The sequence below is a fragment of the Triticum urartu genome, chromosome 1 (genome assembly GCF_003073215.2).
Source record: "Triticum urartu cultivar G1812 chromosome 1, Tu2.1, whole genome shotgun sequence".
Classification (NCBI taxonomy): domain Eukaryota; kingdom Viridiplantae; phylum Streptophyta; class Magnoliopsida; order Poales; family Poaceae; genus Triticum; species Triticum urartu.
The window spans coordinates 544,524,977-544,541,318 of NC_053022.1; the positions used below are offsets into that span (position 1 = coordinate 544,524,977).

General features: G+C 46.2%; 1 pseudogene; it reads left to right on the forward strand.

The window, feature by feature from the left end:
* Positions 1–13,775: 13,775 nt before the first annotated feature.
* On the forward strand, positions 13,776–14,841 carry LOC125533097 (annotated as a pseudogene).
* The last annotated feature ends 1,501 nt before the right edge of the window (positions 14,842–16,342 follow it).

The window sequence follows — 16,342 nt, forward strand, 5'->3', positions numbered from 1 at the left end:
TAACGGATTCCTTTAGTCCATCGGACTAATTCTGCCTACGGTCTTTTAATTGAAACACACCTGACTTGCACACACCAGCTTTTACTCGTGTCTGGAATCACCCATGACACCTGTTAAGCAAAACTCTAAGTGGGGAGGCTACAACCTCGCGTAGCATGGGATCAAATTTCTATCACGCGCTCTAAGGGGTGCACCCCTCTCGATCCCAACCGGATACACCCATGCCCCCGGACCAGGTGGCATGCCTACCGGCTACAACCGGTATCTTCCACCATGGCCTCTCTATACGGTGTGTGCCAAGACAAGGGTTAACAACTTACTGAACCATACCCCACCTACGGTAGGGACCAGTGGCAGTACGAAACAAGTATGGGGTTTACCGGAACAAGACTCGATCTATGGCCAACTCAGGAGGCTTATGAGTTCCCTGCATGACATGTATATCAAATATATTTCAACCGACGAAATCACCACCCATTATACCTTACTATGCTATACCGGACATAACCGTCCCGACGGGGACCGGCAACAAGCTCACTCCTACCCAAGGCAGAGGCTTTCCCGGATTCCTTTCCGGCATGCATGCAAGGCACATGAGGATGCTTACCATCACAAGTATATTCATTTCCAACGGCGAGGAAATCACTAATATGCATTCATGCAAATGATCGCATCATCACATAAAATACGAGTTCTCCGAAATAAGGTGGTGTTATAATCGTGTCAACCAACACATCAAAAATATTATGCCAGGGTTCAAGATGCTTGCCTTCAAGGTGTGGAGAGGTGGGGGTGCTCTCCAAAACTTTTGAAAGTTTTCTTCCTCTCTCCAAAATCCTATTTTCAATAAATTTGAATTAACACATAATTTCAAAACAGCACAAAAAAAGTTGTTTGAAATTTTTCAAATAAATATGATAAAAAACTAGACAAAAATTTAAAGAGGACAGAAAAAGAATCAATCACAAATCATTTTCTGTTTAAAAGTTATAAGAGTTTTAATCTAGGGACTCATCTGTAATGAAACAGAAAGTTCCCAGGGGCTAACTTATAAAAATAGAAAACGCTTCGATTGAGAGTACGCCGGACCAGAGGGGAGACGCATTTTGGCAGAAGACGTTTTCAGAAAACGGTTCGTTTAAAAAGAACTGAGAGGCTGACGGGCGGGTCCCAACCGTCAGGTTTGAAATTTTAAACGAGGGAGACGAAGCTCGTCGGTGCCTGAGAGCTGCGGTGGTCGCCGGCGGCGATCCACGGCGAGGCAAAGGGATCGGAGGGTACCTACGTGTTCACCGTGTCCTTTCGCACCTGTGGGTGGTGGAGTTGGTCGCCGGTGAGCACCACGTCGACGGCGGCCTCAACTCCGGCGGACGGTGGTTTGGGCAGTCGTGGATCTCGGCGGAGGGAGCTGCGGTGTTCAAATTGAAGTGGGGGTTAGCCTACTGGAGGTGGTACGGGGCTACGGGCAAGAGCAGGGTGGCGGAGGAGTTCTCACCAAAGAGAATGTTGCCGGAGCCCGAGGCGGACGGAGGTGGCCGGAGTCGAAGAAGAAAGGCCCCTCGAGGCTCTCCCAGTGGCTAGGCGGGGTCTAGTGAGGTGGTGGAGTTGTGCGGGGGCGAGAGCAAGCTCGGGGGTGCTATTTATAGCCGGCCTGAGGCGGTTGCCGTGAACGGATAAGTCCGGCGGGTGATTACAGCGGCGCTGTGGCGGGACGGTCGGCTTAGGAGCTTGAGCATCGCCTAGGTGGAGCAGTGGTGCCATTACAGGGTCCAACTCAGCACGGGAGGGAGGGTTACGGCCTGCCCTCGACGGAACGGCAGCACGGCCCGTTGGCGGCAGAGAACGTGCTCTGCGCGTGCCAGGCCACGTCGAAGGTGGTGCATGCGTGCGCTGGCAAGGAGATGGCCACGCGGAGCTACCAGGAGGGTTGGGCGGCGCCGAACGGCGTTCTGCCGCGGTGTTGCCCCCTGTCGGCCGTTACGGTGGTTCTGCCGCCGCAAAGCACGCCGACGCAGGCGGGCCAGGGTGCCACCGACGCCAGGAAGGCGCCAAGCGCGCGTGTGAAGCTCCGGACAAGAGGGAGCGGCTGCGAGCATTGAGCCAAATGCACAGTGGGCATGTGACTGAAGTTCTGTCGGGGAAACGACACTGAAACTCTGAATTTTTGAACATGAACAAAAACAGTGCACGCCAAGTGTTCGACAGAATGATTCTGGCCTCTAGGGATTTTTCCTTGAGCTGATTTTTGGTGGAGTGGTCTCCCATTGCAACTAGAGGTTGTCTGAATTTTGGTGGAATTTTTGGGGAAGTGTAGATATGAATTTCACCAAATTTGGCAAATCTGGTCCAAACTTGCAGTGAGTGAAATTTGAAAATTTTGAAAAGAAGAAGAGTGGATCAAGATGGTTCTAGGTTGTGGGTGCTAAGGACTATCCAGAGGAGTTGGTTTGAGATCAAAACTCAAAGGAAATTAGGTACTTGCTTTGCAAATCACCTAGGCTTAAAATAATTGACAGAAATGTTTTGGGGAATAGAATAAATGAAATAAAATCCAAAAATGGGTTGGACTTGTTGGAACAGAATGAAAATGAGGTTGATTCACTCAAAAACTTCAAATAACATCATTGGGTTTTTTTTTGCATAAAGTCGAATCATAAGCTACTATCAACATCCCAAAATTTTTGGTGGAGGCTAGAAAGAAATATTTAAATGGGTTGTAGTGAAAAATTGCACTCTGGACCAGAGAAGAAAATTGGGTGCAGAGCTCAAAATATTTCATGAATAAAAGATATTTTTGTATAAAAGTGATTTAAAAACATCACATGACATCTCCAAATTTTGGTTGGAACTTTAAGTGAATTTATCAAATGGTTGTAGTTCAAATATGGCCATATAACCTTGGAAAACCATTTTTCAAGAACATAAAGATCAAGCAAATTAATTATGTAATTAGTTCTACTAATAAAAGAAGAGTTTTTCTTGAGAGGTTAAACAAGTCCAAAAACATATTTGAAAAATTTTCACTTTGGGGGAAAAACTCCATAATAACAAGGGAGATAAATGGTTCAAAAAAATCAAAAGGGAGCTCAGAAAATAAAAGTTTTAATCTCGTGGCAAAATTTTAATTAACAAACAAAGTTGAAATTTTGGGGTGTCACAACACTACCCCCCTTAAGAAAAATCTCGTCCTCGAGATTTGCTAAAGATTGTTTTGAAAAACAAATACTCCACAGTCACGTGTTTTTGCAAGCAGGGTATGCGTTCGAGCGATTGTGAGTCTGCTGCCGTGGTGCTGTGTGAAACTAAATAATCCACGTCGTGAGAAGGTGTACGATGCAGCAAAAAAAAAGAAATCTCACTCCAGGATTTTTCGCGAGGGAAATCGGTTAACTTAAAGGAGCATAAACCACAACAAAAACTACACACATTAGTAGAAGCCAAATAATTGACTCGTCGCACAAGCTCAGGGTATCACGCATAAGTTACAACACATAAATAAATGTTGCAATAATGAACACAACAGCGACATCTAAAATGGAAACGGTAACTGGACGGGGTCCCGAGAAAACGTCTTTGGTACTGGGACACACTCCTCTTCTATCGGGGAGAGCGAATTGATCAACCGATGAACGCGTCTCTCCTGGTCGGGCCTTAGTGATCTGCCGATGGCGATCTGAGGATTTAAATCTGCGAGGCTCTGGAGATAACCCATCACACGTTGGGTTAAACGTTCTTGAGCGATGGCGTACTGGACAAGGTTGGCCAGGACTGGGTCTCTCTCAATTCGTCCACCGGGAAAAGATGTTACTCCTCCGGGTGCTGCACGGTTCGGAAAGTAATAATATCCTCGTTCGCTGGCATAGGGTACCGCGAATCGAAGGCGAGCAAGCGCTTCATATGCAGCAGCTTCTATGGCCATATGCGGGGTCGGCATAGATTTCCCTACGAAGGAGACCTCCATTGGTTCTTGGTTTGAGTTTACGGGAGGGATGTATACTGCTGCCCAATATCTCGAGGTGGAAGGAGTGATTCTCGATTTGAACAGCTCGTACTGGGGTGGCTGGGTAGCACCCATGGTACTGCAGGTAAAATCCCACAATATTTTGACAAAACTACCCGGGGTTGCATCTGGGGTTCTCAGATAAACACTAGGGCTCGGCATGGCAAGAAATGGTTGTGAGGATGGTGCACAAGATGAGGGGTGCTTGGCAAGGTCACGCGGTGGCCTTTTTATAGCACCAGAGTTGGGTCATTTTTCCGTGGTGAATGGTAATGAAACTTCCAGCTCTGCTCCAAGGGTCGGAGTCAAACCACAGATACACATATTTCACTAAAGTGACGTGTTACTGTGGGGGTTGTCGGGGAGGTTTTGGTAGTTGTGCCCGGAAAATATGCAACTATGTGCTGACATACCCATGCAAGGTTACTATTTAAAACAAAGGCATGATGACAGGCTGCGTTTATCTACAAGGTCACACGATTACAAAGTGAGGATACACTGGGACTCGACGCTACTCGAGTGACTTAGTCTACCTCGTTTATATCCAAGCGGGCGTGCCTTGTGGATGTCGAGGCTTCTCCATGGGTCTCACCGTCGGAATTAGCTGGAGTGGGTTGAGGGGCTGCAGGCTCGGGGTAGCGATGATGACCATCTCGGGGATTGTTGGCCACAACCCCGTTGGAGTGTGCTCCCAATATGCGACGAAGCACTTCTGGGGTTATCGCAACACCTTGGCCGATGGCTGGGGCAGATCTCAGGGACTCGATCGGGTGTCCAAACAACACGACTGGGTTGTCGGCGTCGGGCTCGTTCTCTTCTCTCGTCGGGGCTCGACGAACCAGCTCTCCACGAGCTGCGATTAGGTCAATGGTGATTTGATTGAACAGTTCCTCTAGTGCACCTACATAGCGCACTAGATGCAACAATGCAGGATCTGTCTCATGATCTCCATTGGCAACTTGGGGTGGCCTACCATACCCTTCACGTCTGGGGTAGTAGTGGAACGAGCGACAGTTAACTCTGGGCGACAAGTGCCGGAGATGAACTATAGCTTCTCGAGCAGCTAGTTGGATGGCTTGTGGCTCAAAGGAAGTCGTTCTTCCGGTGAACCTGTAGGGGCGTTCGGGTGCTAGACCCCTACCGTAGATGTGTACAGTGGCCCAGAATTGACGGTTCTCACCGCTCATGGGTCCTTGGTACACAACATATTCTGGGGGCTCTTCTAACGCATAGGCACGACGGGTGAGGTTTGCGAGTATAGTCACAAAGCCTCCAAGGTTGGTTGCTGTGGTCTCATTGTGCACGACGGGGCCAGGCATTGTGGCTCGGTTTGGGTAGAGGTTGTGCAGTGTTGGGTTGAGGCTAGCATGCCCCTTTTATAGAAAAGGGGATGGAGTCTTCCTTCGCACGCTTGCGAGATGGACTATTCGGGATTCGGTCACTGGCGCATGAGCGACAGGTTGGGTTGATAGGTTGGGCACCGACTGCCAAAAGGTGTCGGGTCACTGTGTGGCTATCTTGCACGAGAAGCTTGGCTGGGGTTTGGTTATGGTTTGGTGGGTTGGTTTGCCTAAGTTTATAGACCCGGCTAAGATAGGATTAGCCAATGGTCAGCCTGGCTCTGATACCAAGTCTGTCGCGACCGGTTTTCCGTGCATTAAATTCCAGAAAATGGCCGTTGTGCTCATCAGCCCCAGGATTACTGTTAGCTGATGAGGGACCAACTTGATACAGAAATTCCAAGCAAAATTACAAAATGTGTAGTACAATACCATTCGGGTCTGTGAGTACAACAATTGGTTTCTAGTGGTCGATGGCGGAAGCGGTTTGTGGTTCACCACGGTCTATGGGACTCCATTTCCCACAGGAACAGCTGACCAGGTTAACTCCTATCTTCGCGAGGCTGCTATCACCGTTGCTTAGGTCCCGAGGCTGTCATCGCCACGCTCCTCTCCAAGCAAGCAATCCGGCCAAGACAATAGCCAGGGACAAGCCAGTGAGTACTTTGAATGTACTCGCAAACATTAAGAACACAGGTATAATATAATTGATCAACATACACTGAAATATTCTATGATCACATCGTCAGTCATAAATAAAATCTTGATGCATGTAAGCAGGTTATTTATATGCTACGGGAATATGTAATGACAGAACAGTAATAAAATGCACCGATCGGATGTCTGAAGTGACGTCTCGAAAGGATAGTAAAAGTGAGCATGCCTCAGTTGGGCGTCTTAGCGACACCACATAAAGGGCTTATAAGGTAAATAAATAACAAGCCTGCCACAGTCGGGCGTCTCAGCGACTCCACATAAAGGGCTTATGAAGTAAATAAAATAACAAGCATGCCACAGTCGGGCGTCTGAGCGACACCACATAAAGGGCTTATGAAGTAAATAAAATAACAAGCATGCCACAGTCGGGCGTCTGAGCGACACCACATAAAGGGCTTGTAAGTAAATGAAATAACGAACCTGCCACAGTCGGGCGTCTGAGCGACGCCACATAAAGGGCTTATATATATATAAACATAATCATAGTGAATATCCAGGGGGGTGGTACCGTCCCAGGGATATTCATTATTTCAAACAATGCAAACGGTTAGTCCATAATGATAATCAATATTCGGGTTAGTAGTTTCTCCTCCGAAGGCCGACACTAAGGACGACACTTGACCCATCCCAGACTGTAGTCCTTAACCATGGACACGGCTATTCGAATAGGTTTAATATCTCTGCAGAGGGTGTACTCTTTACCCACGAGTAACGGATTCCTTTAGTCCATCGGACTAATTCCGTCTACGGTCTTTTATTGAAACACACCTGACTTGCACACACCAGCTTTTACTCGTGTCTGGAATCACCCCATGACACCTGTTAAGCAAAACTCTAAGTGGGGAGGCTACAACCTCGCGTAGCATGGGATCAAATTTCTATCGCGCTCTAAGGGGTGCCCCCCTCTCGGTCCCAACCGGATACACCCATGCCCCCGGACCAGGTGGCATGCCTACCGGCTACAACCGGTATCTTCCACCATGGCCTCTCTGTACGGTGTGTGCCAAGACAAGGGTTAACAACTTACTGAACCATACCCCACCTACGGTAGGGACCAGTGGCAGTACGAAACAAGTATGGGGGTTACCGGAACAAGACTCGATCTATGGCCGACTCAGGAGGCTTATGAGTTCCCTGCATGACATGTATATCAAATATATTTCAACCAGAAATCACCACCCATTATACCTTACTATGCCATACCGGACATAACCGTCCCGACGGGGACCGGCGACAAGCTCACTCCTACCCAAGGCAGAGGCTTTCCCGGATTCCTTTCCGGCATGCATGCAAGGCACATGAGGATGATTACCATCACAAGTATATTCATTCCCAGCAAGGAAATCACTAATATGCATTCATGCAAATGGCATCATACCACATAAAATAACGAGTTCTCCGAAAATGAGGTGGTGTTAATAATAATCATGTCAACCAACACATCAAAAAGATTATGCCTCACAGGTTCAAAAAGCCTTGCATCAAGCTTGGAGAAGGTGGCCAGGAGTGTTCCATACTCTCATAAACATTTTCAGAAGTTCGCGGTTCCTCTCTCCAAAATCCTATTTTCAATAAATTTGAATTAACACACAATTTCAAAACAGCACAAAAAAAGTTGTTTGAAATTTTTCAAATAAATATGATAAAAAACTAGACAAAAATTTAAAGAGGACAGAAAAAGAATCAATCAAAAATCATTTTCTGTTTAAAAGTTATAAGAGTTTTAATCTAGGGACTCATCTGTAATGAAACAGAAAGTTCCCAGGGGCTAACTTATAAAAACAGAAAACGCTTCGATTGAGAGTACACCGGCCCAGAGGGGAGACGCATTTTGGCAGAAGACGTTTTCAGAAAACGGTTCGTTTAAAAAGAACTGAGAGGCTGACGGGCGGGTCCCACCCGTCAGGTTTGAAATTTCAAACGAGGGAGACGAAGCTTGTCGGTGCCCGAGAGCTGCGATGGTCGCCGGCGGCGATCCACGGCGAGGCAAGGGGATCGGAGGGTACCTACGTGTTCACCGTGTCCTTTCGCACCTGTGGGTGGTGGAGTTGGTCGCCGGTGAGCACCACGTCGACGGCGGCCTCAACTCCGGCGGACGGTGGTTTGGGCAGTCGTGGATCTCGGCGGAGGGAGCTGCGGTGTTCAAATTGAAGTGGGGGTTAGCCTACTGGAGGTGGTACGGGGCTACGGGCAAGAGCAGGGCGGCGGAGGAGTTCTCACCAAAGAGAATGTTGCCGGAGCCCGAGGCGGACAGAGGTGGCAGGAGTCCAAGAAGAAAGGACCCTCGAGGCTCTCCCAGTGGCTAGGCGGGGTCTAGTGAGGTGGTGGAGTTGTGCGGGGGCGAGAGCAAGCTCGGGGGTGCTATTTATAGCCGGCCCGAGGCGGTTGCCGTGAACGGATAAGTCCGGCAGGTGATTACGGCGGCGCTGTGGCGGGACGGTCGGCTTAGGAGCTTGAGCATCGCCTAGGTGGAGCAGTGGTGCCATTACAGGGTCCAACTCAGCACGGGAGGGAGGGTTACGGCCTGCCCTCGACGGAACGGCAGCACGGCCCGTTGGCGGCAGAGAACGTGCTCTGCGCGTGCCAGGCCACGGCGAAGGTGCTGCATGCGTGCGCTGGCAAGGAGATGGCCACGCGGAGCTACCAGGAGGGTTGGGCGGCGCCAAACGGCGTTCTGCCCCGGTGTTGCCCCCTGTCGGCCGTTACGGCGGTTCTGCCGCCGCAAAGCACGCTGGCGCAGGCGGGCCAGGGCGCCACCGACGCCAGGAAGGCGCCAAGCGCGCGTGTGAAGCTCCGGACAAGAGGGAGGGGCTGCGAGCATCGAGCCAAATGCACAGTGGGCATGTGACTGAAGTTCTGTCGGGGAAACGACACTGAAACTCTGAATTTTTGAACATGAACAAAAACAGTGCACGCCAAGTGTTCGACAGAATGATTCTGGCCTCTAGGTATTTTTCCTTGAGCTGATTTTTGGTGGAGTGGTCTCCCATTGCAACTAGAGCTTGTCTGAATTTTGGTGGAATTTTTGGGGAAGTGTAGATATGAATTTCACCAAATTTGGCAAATCTGGTCCAAACTTGCAGTGAGTGAAATTTGAAAATTTTGAAAAGAAGAAGAGTGGATCAAGATGGTTCTAGGTTGTGGGTGCTAAGGACTATCCAGAGGAGTTGGTTTGAGATCAAAACTCAAAGGAAATTAGGTACTTGCTTTGCAAATCACCTAGGCTTAAAATAATTGACAGAAATGTTTTGGGAATAGAATAAATGAAATAAAATCCAAAAATGGGTTGGACTTGTTGGAACAGAATGAAAATGAGGTTGATTCACTCAAAAACTTCAAATGACATCATTGGGTTTTTTTTTGCATAAAGTCGAATCATAAGCTACTATCAGCATCCCAAAAATTTTGGTGGAGGCTAGAAAGCAATATTTAAATGGGTTGTAGTGAAAAATTGCACTCTAGACCAGAGAAGAAAATTGGGTGCAGAGCTCAAAATATTTCATGAATAAAAGATATTTTTATATAAAAGTGATTTAAAAACATCACATGACATCTCCAAATTTTGGTTGGAACTTTAAGTGAATTTATCAAATGGTTGTAGTTCAAATATGGCCATATAACCTTGGAAAACCATTTTTCAAGAACATAAAGATCAAGCAAATTAATTATGTAATTAGTTCTACTAATAAAAGAAGAGTTTTTCTTGAGAGGTTAAACAAGTCCAAAAACATATTTGAAAAGTTTTCACTTTGGGGGAAAAACTCCATAATAACAAGGGAGAAAAATGGTTCAAAAAAATCAAAAGGGAGCCCAGAAAATAAAAGTTTTAATCTCCTGGCAAAATTTTAATTAACAAACAAAGTTAAAATTTTGGGGTGTCATAGTCGCCGCCTTCAAGGGCACCAATAGTGGAATCACAGCATCTCGCATTGTGTGAGGGCGTGAGGAGAATACGGTGGCCCTAGTGGCTTCTTGGGGAGCATTGTGCCTCCACACCGCTCCAACGGAGACGTACTTCCCCTCAAAAGGAAGGAACTTCGGTAACACATCCTCGTCTTCACCGGATCCACTCTTGGTTATCTCTTACCTTTACTTGTGCAAACTCTTTAGTATTTCTACCCTTGCTTACTTGTATGCTTGTTGTTATTGCATCATATAGGTTTCTCACCTAGTTGCACATCTAGACAACCTAATTTGATGCAAAGTTTAATTTGGTAAAGAAAAGCTAAAAATTGGTAGTTGCCTATTCACCCCCCCCCCCTCTAGCCAACCATATCGATCCTTTCAGAAGGGCTAGCACTTGCTGACGATCTGAATGTGCAGTACGTTCACCTTGCTTCTGATTGTAAGGTTGTAGTTGAAGATCTCAAGCGAAGGAATCCCACTTGTTATGGAGCCATTCTACATGAAATCTTGGAGCACAGTGCTTCTTTTGCAGTTTGCAACATTGGTCATGAATTTAGGAGCTCGAATTTCGAAGCTCATAATTTAGCGAAGCATGTTTTGAAGCTAGGGGTGGGCCGCCATGTTTGGTTAGGACACCCCGGCAATCTATCTTTTATCTCTGTAAACATTGGTGCAGTCTAATAAAGCTTTGCGAGATTTCCTCAAAAAAACTAGTTAACGAGCGCTCCTTCGAGAGCCTCGCAACAATCAGTGCCACTTGGTGCGCTCTCAGCCATTCGCCACGTGTCACGCTCTAGACGCTTCCTTCGGATTTTATTTTTTTATTTTTCCGCACGCGTTTTTGGCTTTTTAAACGGTTTTTTCTGGGTTTTTTCGATGTTTTGGTTTTCCCCCGGTCTTTCTTAACTTTTTGATATAAAAAATTCAAATTCTTTTTTGCGCGAAAAAAACGTGTTTTCTTTTATTTTCCTTTCACGAAAGTCACGGTTTTTCTTCCGCGAGAGGCACGTTGTGCTTTTGCGAGAGTCACGGCCATGCCTTTCGGAAACGAAAAAAACACGTTTTCTGTTTTTTTTTCTTTCGCGAGAGTCACAGTTTTGCTTCCGCGAGAGGCACGGTTGTGCTTTTGCGAGAGTCACGGCCGTGCCTCTCGGAAAAGGGAAAAACAAAACGCGTTTTCTATTTTTTTTCTTTCGTGAGAGTCACGGTTTTGCTTTCGCGTGAGGCATGGTTGTGCTTTCGCGAAAGTCACGGCCGTGCCTCTAGGAAAGAGAAAAACAAAACACCTTTTCTATTTTTTTTCTTTCGTGAGAGTCACGGTTTTGCTTCCGCGAGAGGCACGGTTGTGCTTTCGCGAAAGTCACGGCCGTGTCTCTAGGAAAGGGGAAAAATACGTGTTTTCTGTTTTTTTTTCTTTCGCGAGAGTTACGGTTTTGCTTTCGCGAGAGGCATGGTTGTGCCTTCGCGAGAGGCACGTCCGTGCCTCTCGGAAATAAAAAAAAACATGTTTTCTGTTTTTTTCCCTTTCACGAGAGTCACGGTTTTGCTTCCACGAGAGGCACGGTTGTGATTTCGCGAGAGGCACGGGCGTGCCTCTTTCGGAAAGAGAAAAAACCGTGCTCCCGGTTCGGTTTTTTGCCCGGTTTTTTTCGTGAAAAAAAGTTCATCAAAACCTATCAACATGGGATCTAGTTTTGAAGATCTCGACGCGAGGAATCCAATGGTGAAAACGGTTCGAGATTTGGACGCACGGTTTAAGAGATAAAACGTTTTGAATAAACGGATCTACGAAAAAAAGGAAAACTCGCAGGTTGCGACAAGTGGCGCACTGCATGGAATCAAAACCGTGACTCTCGTGGAAGGAAAAAACAGAAAACACGTTTTTTTTCGTTTCTGAGAGGCACGACCGTGACTCTCGCGAAAGCACAACCGTGCCTCTCGCGGAAGCAAAACCGTGACTTTTGCGAAAGAAAAGAAAACAGAAAACGCGTATTTTTTCCCTTTCTGAGAGGCACGGTCGTGACTCGCGAAAGCACAACCGTGCCTCTCGTGGAAGCAAAACCGTGACTCTCGCGAAAAAAAAACAGAAAACGTGTTTTGTTTTTCCCTCTTCCGAGAGGCACGGCCGTGACTCTCGCGAAAGCACAACCGTGCCTCTCGTGAAAGCAAAACCGTGACTCTCGCGAAAGAAAAAAACAAAAAATGCGTTTTTTCTTCGTTTCCGAAAGGCATGGTCGTGACTCTCGCTAAAGCACAACCGTACCTCTCGCAAAAAAACCGTGACTTTCGCGAAAGAAAAAAATGCGTTTTTTCCGCGTAATTTTTTTTTGATCGAAAAACAAAGGAAGACCGGGGGAAAACCAAAACGTCAAAAAAAACTGTTTAAAAAGCCGAAAACGCGTGCGAAAAAATAAAAAAACGAAATCCGAAGGAAGCGTCCAAAGCGCGACACATGGCGAATAACTGAGAGCGTGCCAAATGGCGCTGATCGTTGCGAGGCTCCCGAAGGAGGGCTCGTGAATTAGTTGCTCCGGTTGGGCAGTTCATTCCATAAAGAAAACGGGACTTGTTCTTCTCGCTAGGGGAAGGATTTAGATCGGGGCACGTCTATATCCTGCATGACGCGAGATCGAGCATAGTAGCCTCGCCTCAAGTGACGAGCTAATGAGTAGGCCTATTAGTTAGTTCATTTTTTTTGACTTTCAACCTTTATTTATATTTTAGAATACTTTAGATATATTTCTAAAATTAATTTATTTAATTCCCCAAAAATTCACTCCACGTTTAATAAATGTTAATGCAGTGTAAAAAATGTCATGATACTAATAGAAGGTTCACACATTTAATTTTTTTGTTCATGGCATTTTAAAAAATGTGTTTGCGTAATTTTTATTATTCTTGTACAATTCCAAAATGTTCACATGTTTAACAATATGTTTGATAACATTTCAAAAAATAATCATGAAATGTAAAAAAATGTTTGTGCAATTACATAAAAATGTGTTCATAACATATATTAAATGTCATGAAATTTAGAAAATTGTTCTATTAACAAATGTTTGTAAATTTTTAGTGAATTGCTTTGAACATTTTTTGAAAATGCTGAACAACTTAAAGAACAAACAAGACAACCAAAAGAAAAATCGGTGAAAATCTATGGAGAAAAACAAAGGAAAAGAAAAAGGAAAGTAAAAAAAAAGACGCACATAACCTACCCAAACCTTACCAAAACCGTGCGGAGGCATCCTCATTCGAAAATCGTCCTTGGGAACTTCCCAAAATTGCCTGGTACCAATTATATGGCAACCCACCTTGAAGGATCTTCGTACTCGAGCGCAGCCCCATGGACTCTGTGCACCACCTTCTTTCCCGCGGCCTTTTTTTACGGAAAAACTTTCAATCTATTCATTTTCAATCATGGCAGTACAACAAACACCAGAAATAAAAATTACATCCAGATCCGTAGACCACCTGACGACGACTACAAGCAGACGCTTCCAAACCTTCATTTTCTCGGCTAGTACAAAGCCTCGCTGGTTGCTGCGCCCGTTGTCGTCGGTGCTGGACGTGTGAGGGAGCAGGCAGGGACAGAACCAACGCTTACCGCACGAGGAAGAAGCAATCGGACGGCTCGCGACGGAACAGATCTCACTCTGAGATCGGACGAGCGTCGGTCCTTCTCGTTATCGATCGTTGCATTCCCGGCCAGTTGAGGTACACGCTCCCGCGACTGCCCGATTGGTGTTGCTATGCATATGCATGCAGTTATATATTTGAAAAAAAAAAACTCAGCTACGTATTGACATTCATGCATGCGTCTCCTCGGCAAAGGTACACGCCGGCGCGAACGGCCGCTCATCACACTCACCGATACATGCGGCGTCCACTCGGGCGGCGTGCGCGGGAGCGGCGGCGGCGGCGGCGGCATGCCGTGGCAGACCGCTTCGGCCATCGTTGCCCGGCCACTGCCCATCTCCGGCTCGCACGTCCTCAAGATCGACGGCTACTCCCACACCAAGTGCCTCGTCAACGGCAAAGGCGTCACGTCCGAGACCTTCGTTGTTGGGCGCCACCGCTGGTTCATGAGGTGCTTCCCGGACGGTCACTCGGCCGACCAAGCTGGCTGGATATCCATCTATCTCCATCTTGTTCATACCGATAGTGACGACGAAGTCGATGCCCGCTGCATGATCAGTTTGCTCGACGAGGATGGGGAGCCGGTGCCGTCGCATGGCGCGGACAGCCAAACATGCCACACCTTCTCGAGCAACACAGGACTTGGAGGAATCGGTTTACCTCAAGGACGATGCTTTCAGTGTCATGTGCGAAATCGCGGTGCCCAGGGAGATCTTCACGGAGCCCATCTCGCTGCTTGCCGCCGCGCCGCCTTCTGACATGCACCGCCATTTTGGCCGGCTCCTCTCCACCGGCGACGGGGCTGATGTCACATTTGAGGCGGGGGGCGAGAGGATTGCGGCGCACAGGTGCGTGCTCGCCGCTCGGTCATCGGTGTTCATGGCGGAGCTTCTTGGACCAAAGAAGGAGAAGGCCGGTGCTGCTTCTGTGCGCATCACTGACATGGAAGCTAGAGTGTTCAAGACCATGCTCCATTTCATTTACACAGACTCGCTGCCAGAAATGGAAGAGGGTGTTGACGTGATGGTGATGGCTCAACGTCTGCTTGTAGCGGCGAACAAGTATAACCTCGAGAGGCTAAAGTTGCTTTGCACGCAGAAGCTCTGCAGACACATGGACAATTTCTCACCCCCACCATGTGGCAGGGCCTCATCAACCGTTCGTGAGCTTTATTTGATGAGTGTTCTTCTTCTGTTCTTCAGCATCTCCTTCCTTGTGTTCCGTCCACGTCGAGCTATGTAAAAGTAGAGACTTTTTACGGTACTACATCATACTACTGGAAACAATGGGTAGTATATAAGTGACCCAATCGTCATTATTAATCACATAAGGGGGCACGCGATTGCTCATTAATTTGAGATCCTGCTTAGGCTGGTCATAGTGGGGAGCAACATATACTAATATCATGCATATGATACTAGTGTATGATACTACATCTATAGTGCATAGTATTATAAAGTAGTATCATAGGTGGTCTCATTTATTGCCATGCATGACATATACTAGCATAGCATTTATTATGTTACGATATCTACCTATGTTACTATGATCCTCTCTCTCTTCTTTAATTTCCTGCCACGTAAGCATGTTTAAGAGTCTCAAGTATATGATACTAGTTATGTTACCCCCACTATGGCCAGCCTTAGGAAGAGCAGGAGTATCAAATGCTTGCTTTACTAGTTCAACATCATGTGTAGCCATGGTCATCCAACCAGCCAAAACATGAATCTAGGTGTATTCTCTCAACAAGCAGCAATAATGCCAACTCAGCGACAAACCGAGGCAGCCTTCAATGCAAGTATGCCAGTCACACTAGAAAATATTAGAAAACAAAAACATGATAATCTCATTCCCAAATTTATAACTGTTACCTGGTTGGAAAATGTATGTGAGACTGCTCAATATTAATACAGTACCAATCTTAGACTATCTCCAGCAAATCATCAAAAAAACTCCGCCTGAAACACCATAGTGGGGAGTAACTTAGACTAGTAACATGCATATGTTACTCGTCTCTATGTTACTACCTCTATAGTGAGGAATAATATATGTGTAATGTCATGCAATACTTTATTTATTAGGTTGTAAAACATCATGTCTTGGTATGTGTGATGTTATAAGACTGGTCATAATGGGAGTATCATAAGCGGTATCATGCATGATACCGTATCATATTAAATACTGTACTACTTTGTGTCATGCATGACAATTAATAAGGCAACATAAGATAGTAATTTATGATACTATGCATTACGGAGGCAGTGTCATATACTAGTATCATATGCATAATACTAGTATATGATACTCCCCATTACAACCAGCCGAACTCATAGTGTTAGTAACTAGCTATGTTACTCAATTTGTCTCTCTCCTCATTAATTAACTGCCATATCATTTTTTTGCTTATGTGTCATCTATGTTACTCCCTATGTTAGTCACACTATGGCTAGTCTAAGGCTAGCCATAGTGGGGGTAACTTATGTAGTAACTTAACACATCCCAAGACAATTTTGCTTATGTGGCACGTGTTTACTGTAACATAGCGCTTCCCGAGGCATAATGAGTCTATGAGCTAATAAATGAAACCATCTATGACACTAGTACTCCCTCCGGTCCTTTTTACTCTGCATATTAGGTTTGTCTGAAGTCAATCTCATCCAACTTTGACCAAGTTTATACAAAAAATTATTAACATTCACATAACAACACATTTATTATTAGATCATCTCGGAATATATTTTCA